Source organism: Aythya marila (assembly GCF_965140915.1).
Source record: "Aythya marila genome assembly, chromosome: 15".
Classification (NCBI taxonomy): Eukaryota; Metazoa; Chordata; class Aves; order Anseriformes; family Anatidae; genus Aythya; species Aythya marila.
Window position 1 is genome coordinate 7,573,080 of NC_139056.1, and position 20,422 is coordinate 7,593,501.

Consider the following 20,422-nt stretch of genomic DNA (forward strand, 5'->3'; position numbering starts at 1 on the left):
TCTGGTAGCAAAAAGATGAGCTGAGACAATTCTCATTTGCATTCTAGAATACATCTTTGGACAGCCCAGAGAATCAGACGGAGCCTGAGGATGCCTCTGTGAGTAATTTAAACTCATGTTAAAATCTCTCTTGTCTGTGGCAGACCATTTTACCTCTGGCAAGTAGTTCCTGGTGTCCTAATTCCTAAATATGGATGTTTTGCATTTATTATCTCCAGCCCTCTGTGATGATGTTTGTTTCAGAATAAGCATGGGGATTTATGTGGCTGCATTTGATTTGTCTGATGCTTGAAAGCCGAGGGAGTAACTTAAAGGAGAGAAACTATTTTCTTGGACTGTGAACAGGAAAAAAAATCAAACCATTCCTTAAATGTTAGGAAGATCCTCAGTCATTTCACTTTAACAGGCTTTCATTTAGCAAATGTAGCTTGACAAGAATCAAATCCTCAGCATAATGTAGCACTTCTCTCTTTTGAATATTTGTTTCCATTAAGTGACTGACTGAGAGAAACTATCTTTATATTTTCTTCCATTTCTTGTGAGCAACAGTAGAGCAGCATCAACATTTTACATTTCTGATGAGGGAATCAGACTATTTTTTATTATGACCCCAAGACATTAGTTGTACAAATGACCTAAGGGCAAGTGTTACTAGCAGCTAGAATTAGTAACTACAAATAAACTGCAGGGCTGAAAGGCAGAAAATTGTAGAGGTGGTGAACAATTATCCTAATGGTATATAAGAGAATTCACTGTTAGCCATATTAAAAATTCATCTTGCTGAAACATAATTTAAAAAAAATCACCATAAATTAATGTAATGTATATATAATAGTTGGCTAAAGTGCTGTTTTACAAACATATTGTCACTAAGAAAAACATAAGGTAAAGAAATACAACAGTGTAAGAACACAAAATACTTAAGGCAACGCAAAAGCATACAGAGTTCTTCATACAACGTGCTTGACATACAACTTCACATACTTGTGATTTCTACATAGTATTTGCTACTTAGCAATTTTTTATTGACTGGGGGATCAGCTGATTATTTCCCAGCAGCTGGAAGGCTAACACTCATCAACTGATTGGTGAGCCGGAAAACAGAGCTTTATTCTTTCCCAATACTGTACCGGTTTCAATAGCCAGAGTCCCTTCTATGAGAAGTCGGTGAAGAAATAGTTCAAAGCAATTGTTTTGCTTGACAGGTTTTTCTGTCTTTCTGAATGCTCAAGAGTGAAGGGCTGGATTCAAAGCCCCCTGCAGTCACTGCAGTGGCTCCCATTGCCTGTAACAGGCCACAGACGAGGGCCCACAAGTGTAGTGTTGAGCTGGGGATGCCAACCCCATTGCTACAAGGGCAGCTGAGGGGACACTACTTGTACAGATACTTCCTTGCATCCACTTAGAAAGGGTACAACGTGTGCTTCCTCAATGCCTAAACAGCTTTCCTATCTGCTTTATCTTGCAGAATAATGGAGGTAGAACGATGTTCTGATATGGTGCTGAGGAGCTGCAGAGCTCTGCCAGGGCTGCAGGTGCTCCTGGTTCCTACCCAGAGCACCACGCTAGGAAAGGTGGGAGGTGTTACCCAACCCCAGCCCTTCCTATGCCCTGCTGATAAATCAAATACATTTCTTTACCAAAGTGTAGATTAACACCAACCTGTAGATCGATAGTTTGATGATAAGAAAACTGTGATTCATATTATTAAAATGAGTTGATTTTATTCACTTTTCTTGTGCTCCTGCTTTACATTCTTCCACTGTATTTGCATTATAGCACTCCCTAGTACTTAAAAAAGCCATACGGGATAAGACATATACATCTCTTATTATGGTAAAAAGGCAAAGAAGCATAGTAGCAAAACTTTTTGCATATCTATTAATTCCCAGGATCTTTGAAATTTCAGTAAAATGAGAGTGAGCCTAATGGAATTTTTATTTAATTCCTACAGATTTCATTGCTGTCCCATGGAAGGAGGATTGGCTGAGTCTACTTTAAGATCATGGCCCCACCTGTGTGCTGGGTGAGTAATGGTGGAAGGGTGGTGGTGAGCCCTTCCTGGGGGATCTGGGTAGATGGCTGGAAGGGTTTCCTCAGCCCCTAGTAGTTTTTAAATGCAGAGTCAGAAGCAGCTATCAAAATACATCTCTGTTAGGGTGTGTTCTTGTGGTTGTTCCTGTCTTTGTGCTGTAGAGCTGCAGTACCTATGCTGGGGCACAGTTTTTGGCTCCAAGTGGCTTCTGAAGTTTGTGCTTACATTTAGCTCTTCTGAAAATTAAGGGGAGTTATTTATTTATCTTGAAGACGCTGTAAATGTGCTATTAATATACAGAAAATCACAGTTTGGTGAGGGACCATTATCAGTACTTGTTCAAGACCAGTCAGGTCTCCTAGGAAAGATGCAGCCAAGTGGATATATGTTACAAAGGGGGAGTGGAGCGGAGGGGAGGAGAGGAGAAAGGGGGAGTTTTCAAACCAATTAAATACAGTAAATTAGGCCTAGTATGGAGTACACTACTGCAAGAATTAAGTGTGCTTACAGTTTCTTTAAAGTCTAGGTCTAAGTTATTGTTATTATGATGTTACTTAAACCCTCTTAATATTTAAAATGTATGTGTTCTAAGCAAGCGTTTCAGAGCTCCGTATGTTGCTTGCTGCTCCATGGAAACATTCTGGATTTGCTGTATGGACAATATCTGTTTGCAATTATAATAGTGTGGGAGAAATACAGATCAGTGGAGTACAGAGGAGTATTATGAATTAAAACTGCATTAAAAATTCAAAACCTCAAAGAGCAATATCTATCGCTTAATAAAACAAAGCAGTAAAACAGTGATTAAAGTAATGATTGATCTTGTTTAACTTTAAAAATCTAATTCCTAAAGATTTTATTTGGGGGTGGGGGGAAGGCAATAAGGACACAGCCAATGGAATTACTTTCTGTGGCACCTGTGGTATTGATTTCTAGTCAGTCAAAATGGTGAAAGACTAGTCAAAGAATCTGTTGCAGTCTTCTTGAACTTCTGTATAGTAGTTAATCTGCCAGCTCCAGTGTTTGCTCTGAAGTTATGTCTCCTAATGTATGGTCTTTAATTGTCAAGCTGTACTAATGCTCTGTTTTCTAATACTCATCTTCATTTTTTTTCTTAAATTGCAAGACATTTAATAAGCAGATGTCTCCCTCTCACCTATCATAGGCTTTATCTCACTAAAGTTATAAATTAACTCTCAAGTGAAATGTAAGGAGGTGTAATAGGGAATTTTCCAGACTTTTTTTTTTTAAACAAAGAAGTTACTGAAGTAAAAGAAATACTTGAGAAAAGATCCTCTGCATTTTTATTTATGTAAATGGTGAAGATGCATATGTTTGGAATTAAATCCTTTAAGGATACTGTGCTGGATAAACGTGTTTCTCCAAAGAAATATAATGAGGCATCTTTTGAGTGTTAGTCAGCTGTGGACAGCATTACTTTCACTAGTTCTGATTAATGTGCCATTGCATCCCGGTAAGATTAACGAACTGTGAAGGATATGTGGACGCTGTCTCTTCATTTCAAAGTAAGAGTGTGAAGAATTTAAATACACGTAGCATTTAGATGGCCTGTTTTGTCAGGATCTGATTGACTGTGTCTGCCCCTATAAAGCCTGGCTGGTTTTGGTTGGTTGGTTTATAGGTGGTTTTGGAGCTTCCAGCTTTTAGACACTAGCTGTGTTTGCAAAGAGCAGCCACTAGCTAGTATTTCAACAAGCAATGAGAACTTGTGCTGGATGAGCTGACTACATCTGCATCAGCTACTAGATAATGGTATAAAGTTTTATAGATGCCTTTAAATCTGATTTCTCTGAGTTGCTATAAAACATGAGTAAATCAGAAAAGGAAAAAAAAAAGGTTTTTTAAAAATTTGAAAATAGAACAGAAAAAGTTGTAGCTGCATCAAGGTCTCTTATGTTACAAAGAAAAACTTAATGGTTGTCAACAAATAGTGGGTTTGATAAATTTCCAAGTTTATTTTCAATTCGTAAACTTCGGCTTATTTTTTGTTGTTGTTGGGATGGAGTTTGCCCTTGAAGTTGTCTTTAGTGCTATCTCCAGTAATTACTGTCAAACCTTTGTCAACCACAGAGAATTAAATTCAGTGGCTAGGAAACAATTCTAACAATTGTTTCTAATGCTTCAGGTGACAGAATGTTATATCCCTCCTGATTTTGAAGTAGTGCATGCAAATACTAATACACTATTAATTAAAAGAAACTAATAAGAATTCATTGTAGAATCCCTAATTAACATTTTTTCTTTAAAAAACAAAACTCTTCTGTTGTTTTCATTTTCACTGTAATACCTTAATCTCTCTAATTAGACCTACCTTACATGATGAAGTATTTAAGCTATAAGAGACTGAAGTGTGACTATGAGCCTTGAGATTGAAATTGAAGGTGCTTGTTTTTACGATCCATGATATAAAATTGACCGATAAGCAAAACATTGCTTATTTCTGTAATCTTCATTGTTCTACTTGCATTGAAGACTAACAATCAGTGGCTGATATTCAGGCAAGTGGTAGTGTTTGGGAGGGGGGAAGCACGTCCATACTTGGTGCTGGGTATTACTTTTCATTGCAGTTTTGGTAGGATTGCATCCTCTGTGACTTAATCATTCAACCTAAGTTGGAGGCTGTGGTTTGCACATTGGTGTGTATCTGTTATTGCAGTATGGGAAAACAATTCCAAACGTTTCCTTAAGAGCTGCATCAATGAGCTTTGGCCTGCAGATCCATTTAATCCAGCACTTTCCCGAAGGTACAGAATAAACATCTGGGCAAATCTAACCTCTGCCAGTTCTGGCAGATTCACTCTACTGGAGTGATGCGGTTGATTGAGTAGAGTAAAAAGCAGAAGGGGAAAGCCAGCTGTAACCAGGAGGAAAGGTTTTTTTGCATTTGCCAGTGCTTAAAGCTCCAGCAGTCAATTCAATATAGCTAAAATTGTTTTGTATTTATCACTGTCTTTAGAACTTTGAGCTGCATATCTTGATCATCAACCAGAAATTACCACAGGTCATGGTGCACAATAATAATGGCAAAGAGAGTAACTTAAGGCCTTCAGATTAAAAAATAAATAAAATTGTAAATCCCTTTCCCTAACAATAAAAAACATGTAACCATGGAGTCAGTGACATACAGATTTTGAAAATCAGAGGAAAAACCTGTAAGTTCTTCTGAATTATCCTGCATTTAGCAGTGGTTGCAACTCCAGGTTAACTCTCTGTGTAGTGGTGTCAGGGTCCTCAGAGCAAGTGCTTTCTCTGCTCAAAAATCTGAAAGGAGAAGTCTGTCTGTCTGATAGCTGGGCTTTGTTTTTGAGGATATTTTGACAGACTTAACGAAAGTTAAATAATTATTATTATTATTTAACTTTGTGGAAATTCTGTTGTTAATGAGATCTGTTGTCACATCAGAAATATGCCAGCTTCGCACAGTTTTAGGAGTGTTTGTCAAAACAGGTCTAAAACTGTCTTCTTTCCCTCAGCCTGGTGGAACCCCTGGGTCTGTTTCTTGCTGTCACCTTCAACATATTTAGCAAAACAACATCTATGTCCCTTGGGACACGTGTATGAGTGGTACAACTGATGGTTCAGAGGTAGATAGAGCCCGGTAAGCTTGACACCGGCTTGCTACATGCAAATTTTCTCTAAGTTGTTCTATGCAAATATAGCATAAATAGCTCCAAAAAGCCATCATATAAAGTCCGGCTCTTAAAAATAAAAGATAATAAAAAAAAAAAAAAACTGGGTTTTTAGGTAAAGCGGGAAGTCCAATCCAGTGGCAATGCTCACACCACTGGGTACAGCTTTGGAGTAGTGAGAGAAATCCCAAATGGTTCTGCCTTTAAAAAAAAAAAAAAAAAAAAAAAAAAAAGCTTTCTCTTCTACGTCTGTCCCACATTATGTTCTATGTTATTGTCTGTGAATCACCAAACATCCTTTGTGACGTTTATATGGTATAGTTATAAATAACTCCAGCACTCGCATGTTAAACAGAAGGTGATTTACGAAGTGCTGCTCGATCTGACAGCTGCTACTACAACATAGCCAGAATAGATTACTTGCAAGTTTATTTCAATTATAGATATGCCTACAGTGAAATACTATATTTACCTGTTTTGTACAGGGACTGAATAATAGTGGCAAACAAAAGCATGAGATAAAATAGAGTGCTGGCCTTCGTATAAGTCACTTGTTTTCAAGTATTAGGTTTCCACCTGGCTGTTTTGAACAGGTTTGTGACCAAGCAAATCCTCTTACAGAATTGGTTAGGCGCCTATTTGAAATGCGCAGAATATCCGCAAAGACCCACTTAAAATATGATGAACTGAGGTCCAGCCTTCACAGGAAGAAATTTGCCCATCAGTCTGGGGCCAGTGATGGTAGTCAAGTATTAATACCAGCAGGTTTCTTCTTTGTGGGAAAAACTGTACCCACTAACAAGAAACGACTCTACTTTCTTCCTTCAGATGCTTCTTTTGTGATGCCACGAGTCACATCTATGGAAACAAACAATGAAATAAATCCAATTTGTGTAATTCAGTACTTTAGAACCTGCCTTATAGAAATAAGGAACTGTCCACAGATCCTGTCTTCTGGATTAAACAGATCAATTGGAAGACCAGGGCTCTCTGGTGGGCTTCCTCCAGTCAAGAAGACAACTGCTGAAAATAGTAATTTGGAGAACTCTCATGCAAACCCTACAAAGACCCTTACATCACCCTAATAATTCAAATTCTGCCAGAATAGAAATGTTACGTGGTAGCAATCCGAACTCTGATCTTGTGTAGTGACAGTTATGAGACTAATCTTGAACAGTCTTTGATTTTGGATCTCTAGAAGATCCTTCCTTACAGTAAATACAGGAATCTTTGTGGCAGGGAGGAGGGAGGTATATTGTTCTTTTATGAATATATAATTGTAATACTCTAACAGAGTAATAGGTATTCCAAAAATAATAATGAAAGACAACTTCAATATGCTCACTGTAATACCTTGCACTCTGGGTTTCCTAAAATAGGTCACTGACAGAGAATCTCTGGTTCAATTCTAAATGGTAAACATTAATAGAAGGTGCTTCACTCTTCTGAGGTAACGTGACCTTCTAACCAAAAATTATACATAGTAATTTTGCATGTCAAATCTTCAAAAGGAAGGTAGAAAGCATGAAGCACGTATGGTTTTAAGGCAAAAGCTTGCTTTTTGTGTGTGTGTGTGTGTGTTTTTGAGGGGGAGGGGAATCTCATTCCTAAGTGGTGCCAGACTTCAATGCTGCTGTTAATCAGCTGTGCAGTGAACACTGGGCCTTGCATGAAAACCCTGCAAGTGCAAGTCTTCGGGCAGATTGAGGAGCTATAAGGAAGAGAAGTCTCCAGCCTTCAATGGAAATAATTACCTTGTGTTAATGCAGCTTCTGATAATGTATTATGTGGTTTATTTTATTATTATTTTTTAGATCAAATTATATTTAAAACATTCCACATAGAGATTCTCTCTGTAGATCTCCATATATTGAAAGAATATGTTATTTCAAACTTGGGAAGACCAAGTGTTCTTACTAAGAGTGGAAAGAGGGCACTATTTTCAGTGTCCCTGAAGTTTGGGTAAATTTTGTCATGAAATAAGACTTTCACATTTATAGCACAGCAAGATTATATATTCTGTATTCAAACTTGAAGCTATAGTAATTTCATTGCAATAGCTTGAGCTTCTGTATTAACATTTCTATAGAGAGACTTTCAGTTTCATCAGTCTCTAAACATCACAGCATCCCACCAGGGACATCTTATCTGATGCCCTCTGCTGCTTTGTAGGACTGGACAGTATAAATTACCCTCTGACCAAATGTAGATACAGATGGAATCAATTAATTACTGCTTGCCTGCTCTGAGAACGATCATCAATGCAATATAGCTGAGCAATACTAATCTCTAGTAACCATCTGGAACCATTAAGACAAACTATCTCTCCCTGCCCAGGGGAGGCAAAAGTTTTGGAAGCCCTTGAGGACCGTGGCCTTTCTCAGTTGCATACAATCACAACAAGCTGACAACAAAAGAGCCAGAACCAGGTTTCCAGCAGAGCTTGTGTTACTTATCTGTGTTGTGATAAGCAGAATGGGATTTTGTGGTAGAGCGTAACTGCTCAACTTAGGTGAAAACAAACAATGCTTTGAAGGTAATAGCAACTCCAGGATTAGCAGAAGAAATAAAAAATAATAATAATAATAAAAATAAAAATAATTAAAAAAAAAAAAAGGTTAAAAACCTAGGCGTAATCCTCGATGGACTTAGGAGGACCAAAGGTGCGTTGAAGATCACCAGATGGGTGCAAAAGCTGCTTGTTTTGTTGTGTTTTTTTTAATTCCAGCTTTGACTTGTAAAAGATATCATTTAGTATCGCACTTTCTAATTAAACCCCTGGGTTTCTTAGGACCCAAACTGGATTTCATATGGCAGAAATGGTAGTTACAAGCCCATCCAAATCCTGGCATGCAAGTCCCCCCAAATGAGGAGATTGCATGTCAATGCAAATTACTTGGAATTAAAGTCCTACTGAGTGATTTTGAGGGTTCTGTGCTCCTAGCTTACAGCCCAGTTTTTGTTTTTCTCTCATATGCTTCCACCACAGTAACTCACCTTCTTTTCCTTCACACCTCCATGGCAGGAGAGCTTGAAATAAAGTGGCAATGTGAGAATTTAGTACCCCAGATACTTGTCTTAACATCCTGGCTTTTCTTTTTGCATGCCCTGTTACTGACACGGAAATTCCCAGGCTTGGACCGGGAACTGTACTGTGTACTCAGTATATCTAGACTGCAAAAAAGAATTTACTTTTTTCCAGAGGAAGGCTTTCTTAATCAGTTTCAAAACACTTGTAAAAATATGAGGGAAGGTCCCATAAATTACTTCAATTCTACCTCAAAAGCATGTGACAGCGCATTAGGATAACGTTGTAGCAGGAGTTTAAAGCTCCAGTACTCCTCTGGATTTACATGTCTGTACCAAGCAGGTCAGGCCCTCAGAAAGAGATATCAGATTTGAAGATTGCTTGAAGACCCCTTTTAAAACTGAGAAAGAACAAGCTAAAGAAGGGTGTCACAGAGCTGGCTGAATGATTTTGAGATTGTGAAAGGATGGATAGGTAAGTTGTGCTGAGATCATGAACAGCCAAACAACAGTGGCTTCTCAATGCCTTTTCTGCAGACTGGCAGCTCTGTGCCATAATTTTACACGTTAGGAACTTCTTGGGAGCAGCTGTTGCCCACAAGTATTGCTTTCTACAGCTGTCTCGTTATGTAGCAGCCCTAAGCAGAGTTATCTAAATCTATCCACTTTCTGTGTAGATGACTGCCTTACAGTCTGTACTTAGCAAGTGGAGTACTGACCTGGCAGCTACGTTTGGGCTTTGGACTCCTTTGTAAAGCAAGCACAGGCTCTTGCTACACCATGCTCTATTTTTTGCGTACCCTTTACATAAGTGAGTAAGCGTGGTCTCATCAACAGCAAGGCAGCTTGACAGGCAAAATGCTGCTCTGTTCTAGTCACAAAACATCCTCCTTTTATTTCTGTCCTATGCTCCTCAGTGACAGTCAAACAGCTGGTTTTGTTCTTACAGTCAAGCATTGCTTACCAGTCAGGAGGAAAGGAGATAGAAGGATCTTCCACAAAATGAAGGGCGAATAGCAACATGCTGTCTATAATGGTGTCAATGGGACAAATTTATTTTTTCTTTAAACAAAAAGGCTGATAGGTTTATCTGGTTAAATCGCTGCGTATTTGCAAAAAAAAAAATAGTCACTTTGCAAAGCCCAGGTTTTCATGCACTCACTAGTTAACCATCAAAATGGCACCAGATTCTCTCCATGTGAGAGATGAATCTTGAACTTCTAGTTATGGGACAGTATTTGCCAAATGGTTATTGCACAGAGACACGTGGGGATGTACCTCACCATGCCACAGCCTGGAAACTGGAGAACAAGCAGGAGATCACCTGCCTGCAGCTCTGTGCACTGAAAGCTGAGGAAGTTCCCCCTGTAGAAGTGATGTTCTGTGGTGTGGTAACAATCAGTTACCGGTGCAATCCCACTGTGAAAATGTCATGTATAATACTCTCGAGATGAGGGCTAACCAGCCCTCATTGCTCTCTGGGTAATCAGAAGAATGGAGTTCAGACTGCTCTCATGCACTCTTGCATATGTAAATCCCTTTCAAGTTGACATAAGTTGCATGTTCATGTAAACTTGAGCACAGGGATATGTAGGCTTCTTAAAAATGTTTCTGGAAGGTTTTCTCCTGGGAGTCACAAGAAATTGCAGTGAATTTCCACTCCTAGTCTTGAAACAAATACCTGCAAGTCTTTTGTGTCTTGTTTTCATGAGAGTTGTAATTATTTATTTTTAAAACTCTAGCTGTTTGCAGTCAGGTAGATAAGAGTGCTTTCCTTTCAGTAGAAACACTGCCTCTGCTATCTAACTGATAATCAGATCAGATCCAGAGCCTGAAGATGCATCTCCAATGAGTTTGGACTTTCTCTGGAAGCTGTAGTTAAAAGCATTCTCCTATCTTTTAAATCCACTTAAACCTTCTCCTCATGTAAAGCCAAACTCTTATCTATAATATTGATCAAGTTTAAAACAAGTAACATTTCCTTAAAAGGATGTGTGTATTTTTTTTTTCTTTAAAAACTTTATTCACATTCCTATAAGTTCTTGCAAAGTCTAGCAACCTTGTAGTATTGAATGCTGCAGTATGAAACCATCCTTATCTCCTTATTTGCTTGCAGGATCAGTGTCTTATTTTTGGTACTAGATGATTTTACCTGGAAAACTTAATACAGAAAACCTCAAAACTGTATTGTTGCCTTGACAGTGACCCTCAACTTAAAAGGAATGTTTTGTTTGTTACAGCTCCTCATTTCCTTGGCCGCTTCCCTGACACCAGTCTCTACGTGCAGAAACAGGAATTGTCTGTCTCAGAAGAGAAGGGGCAGAGGTAGGATCTGTTTTATTTCATAGATGGAAAATGGCTAAGTCCTTCTTAGCCAAATATTTCTTGTTTAGCGCTACATTGAACAAAGTGCTTTGAACGCATAGCATGAAGTGTTTGAATAAGGCTGTTGGAACCAAAGTAACTATGAAAAAAATGCTGCAAATGTACATCTCCTTTACAAAATCTGTCTAAAGAATTATTCTATTCTAATATTTCACTGTTTTGAAATTGAATTTGAAGATAGTTTGAACATCAGATTCAAAGAATCATAACTTCATATGCACATTTCAGTGTTTGAAATATACAGCCCTGAAGAAGGGGAAAGACCCCTCCACGTTTGTCTATGAGAATTATAAACTGTGACAAAGGTGTAACAAAAGCCAGTGAACCTTTATAAACCCAATGTAGCTGATTTACCTCCTTTCCCTGGAAGGAGACGCATCTAGCTTTATGAGACACCATTCTAGCTGCTTAGTATGCAGGCTAATGCTGTTGGTGAGCATGGTTATTGTTGATTTATATTATATCAATAAAATATGTGAAAAAGAGCAAGACCCATTCACAAAGGGATTGGAAACTACAGGAAGTCATACAAGGTCAGGTAGAATCTCCCACCTCATGCTAAGCTTTTATTTGTTTCATTTTACATACAGTATCTTTAATAAATAAAAAAGTAAAAGAGGCTCAATTTTATTTTAACATGTTAGAAATAGAAGAAGTGTGTGTGGCAGGAATTTTCTGTAGCAGACAATGGTGCCTGGAGTGCATGGCTTCTTGGCTAGAGCTGGTTCATGTCTGGTCAGTTCACATTGCCTGCAGTGAAAGGTTTCAACTCCATCTAAACCCACTTTTAGAAATTACCTGTGCACATACCTTATGCTGGCCGTTAGCACAAGCCAGGGGCAAAAGCTCTCTCAATGTCTACTTTTCTTTTTAACACAGAATTTGAGCTTACTAGGACTTCTGTCCAAGTGAGGTAAGGCTGGTCTGACAGATTAAGAACAAGCACTGACTGCCACCTCTGTTTATGTTGTCTTTAAATTTATCTCTTCTACATTTAGAAGTTCAGAGAAAATGTTGCAGAGGCTATCAGGCAGGAAAGAGAGAACTTAATTTCAGGGCCTGACTGGTTTCCAGGCTGCTTTTTGCTCCCTTACCCTACACTGTGAGGCTCTCCTCAGGCTCTCCTCGTGCTGAGGCGTGACATCTATTAACTGGGGTGAAGTGAGGCAAGCGTTTACATGCAAGTGATGACTTTGACCCCGGTCAAATCTTGTGAAATGCTGAGCACTAAAACCAGTAGGAAGAGAGGATGGCTGGGACTTTCAGGCATGGTCTCTATAGATTTTCCTAAGAAACTCGCTTGTGCTTTACATGTTAGCTCACTGATATATTTCATTCTTAATTGAGAGAAACTGTTTGTTATTCAGAAAAAAAATGTAAAATTGCTTCTGTTGGTAGATAGGTAACGGCAACGACGGGTTTTCTGATGTTTTTGGAGTTTCTTGTTTTAGTTGTTTTGTTTTTTAAAGACCGATCTTGGCCAAAGGCTAGTAGATGGAAAATATATTGGCTTTTCTTCTTTCAGCAGATTGGACTCAGAATTTGGAACTAACCTTGGTATTAGATGTTTCCAGGTAGTTGATAAATGAGCATCAAAATCCATTTTCTTGGCAATCAAGAACAGTAGAGGCAATTATTGTCTTTTAAAGACGTAACAATAATGGGCTGTTTGCTCATAATTACAGAGTCAAGGTCATCAGAATCTGAAAAGAAACAGTATAGTGCCTCTGCTGTCTCTACTGTTAGAACCGTTACTTCAAGTTTATAATGTCCTATGTATTTTTTTAAGAACCTTTTGCATCTCTTTGAAAAAAAGATCTTTAAGGCCGATAAGACCTTGACCTGCTTGCAAATCTAATGCAGTATTGGATTATCTCTTTTGTCTCCTGTTTGCTGATTGGAAAGTATTATTTGTCCCTGAATGCCAAGGACGGTTCTGCAAAATTGGCTGAACAAATGAACCAGTAACCCCAACCTGTATGTTTCTCCTCAAGAAAACAATATAGAAAAAATAGCTGTGTGTGTATACAGAGACAGAGAAAAGACTTATTTTCCCTGATATCATCTCTGACATTTTTGAATAACTTATACTCAAAAAGCAAAAGTAAAAATGTTGCCTTGAAAATAAAATAAAAGCTATTTAAATGCCAAATCCTAGTCAAAAGATCTTAGTGCTCTGCAGACTGGATGGCTGACCTTCAGAGAAGCCACACTGCAGTAAATAGGCAGGAGGAGAGAAGGGACTGGAGCAGGTTGGAGGAGGCGTGCTTGATGCTGTGGTCACGTCTCTGCAATTTCTCGTGATTGCCAGCCCCAGAGGGCAGTGGAAGCCACGCAATACTCCAGTGTTGGTAATCTAGTAGCACCAGCTGCTCCAGAATGGGAGAAGGGGGATGTGCTGTCTCCGAGTCTGATTCATTTGGCCCAATGTGCATGCATGCCTTGAAATGCTGTAAACCAGAAAGCCATAAAACTTGCACACAAAATTCTCAGAAGATGAAGCTTAACTTATAGGAAATTTAGGCTATTGTACTTATACTCCATTGGCTGAAATCTGCTTGAAACTCCTTTTTTATTTAAGTGGGAATCTTTCAGAAACTCAAGCTATAATATTAAGTAAGATAGGGTCTCTGTCTCAGCTGCAGCGTTAGCACAGATGTCCGGCCTACGCACTGGTTTGTATGGTCTCTGATACAGCAGCACTGCCCCATGGGTCTGGACATGGCTTCGGGAAAACATGGACAATAAAATGTTCCTGGCAAGTGGTTTGGATGGGGCCACCCATCGTGGGACATGACAACTGTTAGCTCTGTGGCCGTACTGTTTGACATCAAGCCAGCTTGCTGGTGTAGTCATAAGCTCATGGGTCTTGTCAGTGCTGAGAAGTCTGGCTTGCCTGTGTTGTTCTGTCTCACTTGCTCTACCATTTCAAGCCATGTCTCAGTTACTGGTTCATGTTTTTTAGAACTGGTAAATGTTTTTAGAAACTTGAACCTAAACTTTGGTCATCTCTGGGAGAAGTTCTGCTATATGCTGAGACAAGTCACTCTATACTGCCAGCTGCTCCAGGGTTTGCACAGGGAGGAGAGCACAAAGAGCATCATGACATATTTGGGGTATAACTTGGTCTCAGAGTCCTGGAGACCAAGGGCTGTAACTTGTATTTAGTGCCCTGGAGCACCATAAGTGAAAAGAGTTTCAATGTTGAGTCAAAAATTGGCTGCAAGTCTAAAGGCTAAAGCACGGAGAGCATCTTCTGTGTGCACCGAGAAGTTCCATGTTTAAGTCCTCTGTTGCAGAGCAAGGCACAGGGCTCAGCTTTATGGCTACAGCTCTAGGTGTTGAGAAGAGAAAACCCCAGAACCTGCCACTTCAGGTTATTTATGAGAGAAGTAAAACAAAATAAGTTCTGTATCTATAATTGTTTATTATGGTAACGTAGGAAATCTGTTTTTTCAAATGGCAGAAGTATAGCTGCTCAGTATTGTGTAAGAAGCATTATATGCTTTTACAAGTCTGTCACATATCGATTATTCTTGATTTCATTTGTCAATTAAAATATCTTTATTTCTATTCAGTATTTGAAGAAGTGAGCTAAAAATAGATCGTTATATTCAGTTAAAATCAGCGAAGTGCTAAATTCTGAAGATTCTTGGTTTTATTTTGGAGAAGCGGGATTTTGGATGTTTTAATTGTCAATTTAAAGAACTACCCTAAAACTACATAAAGCTATTTTAATTTCTTGATTTAAGTACATGGAGAAATAAACTTCCATTGCGTATTGATTCTTTGGTCTGAAAGCAACAGATTAATATTTCATATTATTTAGTTTATATATACTGTAATTAAGGCTGATACACTGTAATCAGTCTGCTTCAAATCATCTTCTAGAGTGTCTCGTAAATTAGACTGAATCCTGTTTACTTTTCCTTTTAGTACTGATATGAAAAAATAATTTTCATTTAAAAAAAAAAAAACACATGCAAAACAATATATCTGAATCCACCAGCCATGACACACATTTAATATAAGACAGAAAAGCTATGGGTAGGCACATTATTGTCTTTTTTTAATCTATCATGCTGTTGCTTCCTCTTGAAGATATGCACAAAGTAAATGCAGGGCCCTATTGTTAGACAAAGTTTAGTCCCAGCAGATCCAGCTTGTGATCCAGCTCAGATTAGCTTTGTTTGCAAAGCTGCAGTTTTCCCTCTCCCACCACATGCTGTAGGGTGATAACATAATGCTGTACCCATCAGATGTAGAATGAGATTCTAGCAGACCTTATAATGCTGGATAGCAGTATATATAGAAGTAGTTTTAGTTCCTAAATGTAGATGGTAGAAGAGTTTTGCAAGCACTTGACTGGAAAAGGTCATCCCTATACTGAGGATGTTGATTGATGTCAGATTTTGACTGGTGGCTGAGAGCTGAGGCTCCCTGAAGTTGTGTATTCATCGTTCCTTACAAATGAGCAAAAAGTTACAGAATGAGCAAAGCCCTGAGGGGTAAATACTCCAAAGACAAGCAGGGTTTTAGCCAATGAAGTCACTGACAATCGCCTAGCTATGGCTGGTTGGAGATAACCATATAGTGAAGGCTGCTTGTGACTTTTGAAATATTTAACTTGAAATAGTGTAATCAGATGGGACACTGACTGAAAACTGTAGAGAGCTCACTGCATGTATGTTATGAAAACAACAATTAAATACCTGTGAATTTTACAGCATGTCAAATATAGGCACCCTGCATTGGAAACATGCCTCCTCCGATTTTTCCTTCATAGGAAATTTCTGTCACAAAACATTTTATTCAGCACTTAAACTATTGTTCAGGGTTATTTTCACCGTAAGACAATCTGTTGAACTTGAATATATTTGTCATCTTTAATCTTCCTAGAACATTGTACAGGACATTCACATTTCCCGTTTTGTTATTAAAACTACCATTCAAAATAGCAAGCTTGTATTTATGAAGAATTCTGTTCATCCAACTACCAGACATCTATACACTCCAGAAAATGGATTTTTGTATGTTTTCATATGTTTTGAAATGGGATGGCTGACATAGCACCAAAACAGCACTTTACCTCCTGTACTCTCTCTTCTCCCAAATTCCTTTTACAGCACATTTTCCACCCAATCTACCTTCACTCTCTTGCATGTCCCCCCCTTCTAAGTTTGAAGAACCCTTTGCCCTAACGTGGCCAGGTCACAAATAACTGCAACTAGACTCATCTCTGTTGCCAAGTGTTCAGTTTATGTTGTTTGCTCCTCATTCCTGATGAAAAAATGTTGTCTGTGGAGCAGAAGCTATGCTTGTCACAGTTGTTTTGTGTGTTGTGGTTTTTTTCTGTTCTGCTTTAATTGCAGTTTAAACTCAGTTAGGTCACCAGAATTCTGGTGAAAATTTAATGCTATATGGAAGCAGGCTTGATGGTTTTCATCAGACTAGTTAGATTACGTTTTTATCCTGAACTAGTATGTGTGACTTTCTTTAAAAACAAGGATTATGGTGGCTGCAGATTTGAAGAACACGTGAAGGATCACTGAAGCAGGCATGCATGCAGCACTGCAACAAACTAAGTAAACCATACTTTGTGTCTCTGACTTGCAAATACAGGTATTCATTTGAAAAATAACTTCCAGGCACTGTTGTAGACTGATAGCACTTCAGAAAAAATCACAGATATTGCAAGTAGAAAAAGTATAAATAAATCATTAAATTACAGTATTAGTTTTGGTTACGGGGCTTTGCATTTATTTAAAATAGCTGACAAGATGCAGTTATGCAAAGCTTTCTAGTGGAATGTGTAGCATAATTCTGGAAGAGTCTTGCTGTGAAGACTGCCTGACTTTTTGTTAGGAATGTAAAGTTCACTTGTACCACTGGACACATCTGAATCATCATTCTTAAAATGCTAGACTTGGTGTTCCCTCCACTTTAACTTAATCTATGTATTAATATCCATCTGGAGATTTACAACTCCTGTACCACAAAGTTTCCCTGGAGATGCTGAAAAATATTACCTAAGCAGAAAGAGTAATATATTGTATCATCCAAGATTTCCAGATCTCTGGCAGTCAAGTAGGAGCAGTGATGTCTTACAGTAATTCTAATGCATCTTAAAATGAATACAGGGGCATGCACAGAGCAGTAAATTGCCCTGTGAGTTCAGCATATCTTAAAGGCCTCAGACTTGCTATGCAGTGTGTCTTACCCCTGCTTTCCTCCTGAGATTTCCATGACAGCTACCTGCATGCCTAAAGTGTTCATTACAGGGAGCTGGGGTATGGGTGTCCCTCATTTGATAGTGACATTATGCAGTGACTTCAATGAATTAAGACTTCACTATAAACCTACAAATTTCAAAACCGAAAAATACTGAGGGCTAGTCAAACTATATAAGTGAAGTGCATGAAAAATAAACAAACTTATTTTTTTTTCCCCAGTTTTCAAGTTGAAAATGTAAGGCACTGCTTTGTCAAGAAATTCCTTTGTTTAGCTTTGGCTTTGTCATTTGTGATGGTACCAGCCATCCTCACCCTGTTTCATGTGGCTAACAACACCAGCTGGGTATAAACCAAAGCCTCCCTGCAAGCACTGAGCTCTGGAGAAGTTCACATTGAGCTTCGACCCAACGCAGGAGATAAAGCTAATTTTCGTGGGGAACAATTTTTGGTCTGGGTTCACAGTGAAACTACCTATGTTATGAAAAAAAGATACAGAGGTAAAAAGACAGCAGAGACTCCAAATTTCTGGAAGTCCAAATATCAGTACTAGTCTGGTATCTGTCAGGGACTTAAACTTGGATTATCTTGAAAGACTTGACAGGAATACTGTGAAGGAATTGGACATCAGCAAATATTCAGGACAGAAATAAGATCTGTCCCATAGCATGCAAGATACCATAAGCTCTCGGAAATGTACTAGCGCATTTGGCAAATGAAGTTTCAGATTTCCAGCAGTTTAAAACTATTTTCAATAAAATGTCATCTTTTTGCACTTGCCTTCCATTCCAGAGTTATGTGATGGCATTGAATATTCAATATATTTAAATCAGAAAATAGGATGATTGTGGCTATGAAAAAAAAAAAAAAAGGTCAACTGGCATATAATTAATCCTTTATTTTAGTCTACTTGACATTGTAAATGCAAACTCCTTCTAATAGACTTTAGACAAACAGATTTTGATTTATAAAAAAAGAAAAAAGAGTTAAAGATTTTTTCTAATACTTTTATTACTGTATACTTTTTGAACTTTGATTTTTATAACTTGCACCATTTTCCTCATGGAATAGCTTCCATGACTAGAAAATAATGCACAGCAGTTCACATATGTTTGTTTATGTGAGTATTTAAACAAGTTTGTTTAAATACTTCATTTCTCCCTGGTTTTGCCTTCTGCAATTATTACAGCTAATAAGGTTAAAGTCAGGAATGCCGTTGAAGAATATTAGTACTTTTTTTGCATCTTCTATTGTACTGTATATTTGTAGTAGAAATTGTAATAATTTGGTTGAAGAACAGAGGCAAGTTACATGGCATAGGTACAAGAACAACACAGGCTTCATGTTTCTGAGTCCAACTACACAAATCATTCTTAACATTATTTGTTAATTATTGTCTGCTGATCACAACTGAAACAAAATGAGGCAAGGCCAGCAGTACAAAAGGAGGATCTCTGTGTAAAGCTGAATTCCCAGAGCAAACGGGCAGTTCTGTTTCTCAGGTGGAACATGGCTGTACATTTTTTTCTACCTTGCAGAGAATTTCTTTGCACAATATGTAACTCCTAGGTCACACTGAACATTTGGCTATGGGAACAAGAAGGACAGTTTAGCAATGCTGCTTTGTAGGCTTTGCAGGATTGGTAGCAGCTGGACCAAATTAGAGAAACCCACATCGTGCTCTGCTTTAGATTGCAGAAACCAATACAAAGCTCCCTTGTCTGGAATGGAAGAAGTCCAAAAAGTTGCCTGGCACCTTTACCCTGCTGCTAATCAGACAATGAGGAAGTGGGCCATATTCCTGCGCAGAACCATCACCAGTAGTGCCATGCCTGGTTTGTGTTCACAGGACATTTCACTTCAGATTAAGCAGTCTAGATTGTAATGTTTGACTTCAAAGGATTTTGTGGAGTATAAACATTAATACATTCATTAATAGAAATCATAATATAATGCAAACACAATTAGTTTAAAGTCAATTTATATTTAATGACATAGCAGTTATCAAAGCTCAATTACTCTAATTAGAATTTTATTCAGTAAGGCAAAGAAAGTGTTTGCTCAGCATTTTACTGGATGAGTCCCAAAGACAAATGGTGATTTAGGTTGTGGGTTTTTTTAACCGAGTTTCTTATTTGTACATTCCCAGAAAAGAAATGAGATGTCATTTATCTGCCTTTAGTAAAGTATCTCAATAATCTTTACATAATAGTAGCAAAATACCTGCATCATAGCAGTTTGTGAAATCAACTAATTCATGGGCATCTTATATACTTGGTAATGCGCTTCTTACATCCCTCTTCAGTCAGTGAGATGTTTCTTGCTACAACCTGCTTTAGAGTTTATTCCTGCATTTGAAACTACTGACTTGTAGCATAAAAGTACATAAAACTTACAAAGCATTTTCATGGTAGTTTATTCTGTGTTAAATTTGTTTTCACTGAATGCAAGTAGGGCTGCAGTAACTATTTATTGTAATAAAATCCATGATCAGCTTCTCCATGGTCCTTGGTGAGGTTATGGAGCAAACTCCCTATAAAGCCATTTCTAAACACATGAAAGGCAAGAAGGTGATTGGGAGCAGCCAGTAGGGATTTAGAATGGGCAAATCATGCCTGACCAACCTCATTGCTCTCTCAGATGAGGAAACTGCACTGTAGAAGAGAGGGGGGCAATGGATGTTGGATAACTTGATTTTTAGAACAGGCTTTTTCCCAGTCTGCCACAGTCTCCTGGTGGCCAGTAGCTAGTAGGGTCCTCAGGGACTAGCAGCGGGACCAATACTATTTAATGTCTCCAGTAATGATCGGGGGGATGGGTTGAAGTATATTCTCTGCAAGTGTGTGCACAACACCAAGTTGGGGAGAGTGCTCAATATGCTGGAGGGCAGGGCTACTCTTCAGAGGGTCCTGGACAGGCTGAAGAAATGGGCTGAGCAGGACTTCATGGAGTTCAGCAAGACCAAGTAGGAGATCTTGTGTATGTGAAAGGATCCCATGGCACAGTGGAAGCTGTAAGGATGTTGCTCTGCAGAAAAGTGTCAAATATTGTGGCGGGGCCCCCAGAAAAGTTACAGAACCGCTGAGGTGTTCAAG

At 38.5% G+C, this 20,422-nt stretch overlaps 1 protein-coding gene across 1 annotated transcript in view; it reads right to left on the bottom strand.

Moving 5' to 3' along the window:
* The window catches only part of SHISA9 (shisa family member 9), a gene marked incomplete at its 5' end in the record, with an annotated part of 178,034 nt that overhangs the window by 124,026 nt on the left and 33,586 nt on the right, over window positions 1–20,422 (bottom strand). The gene's annotated exons all lie outside the window — the stretch shown is intronic.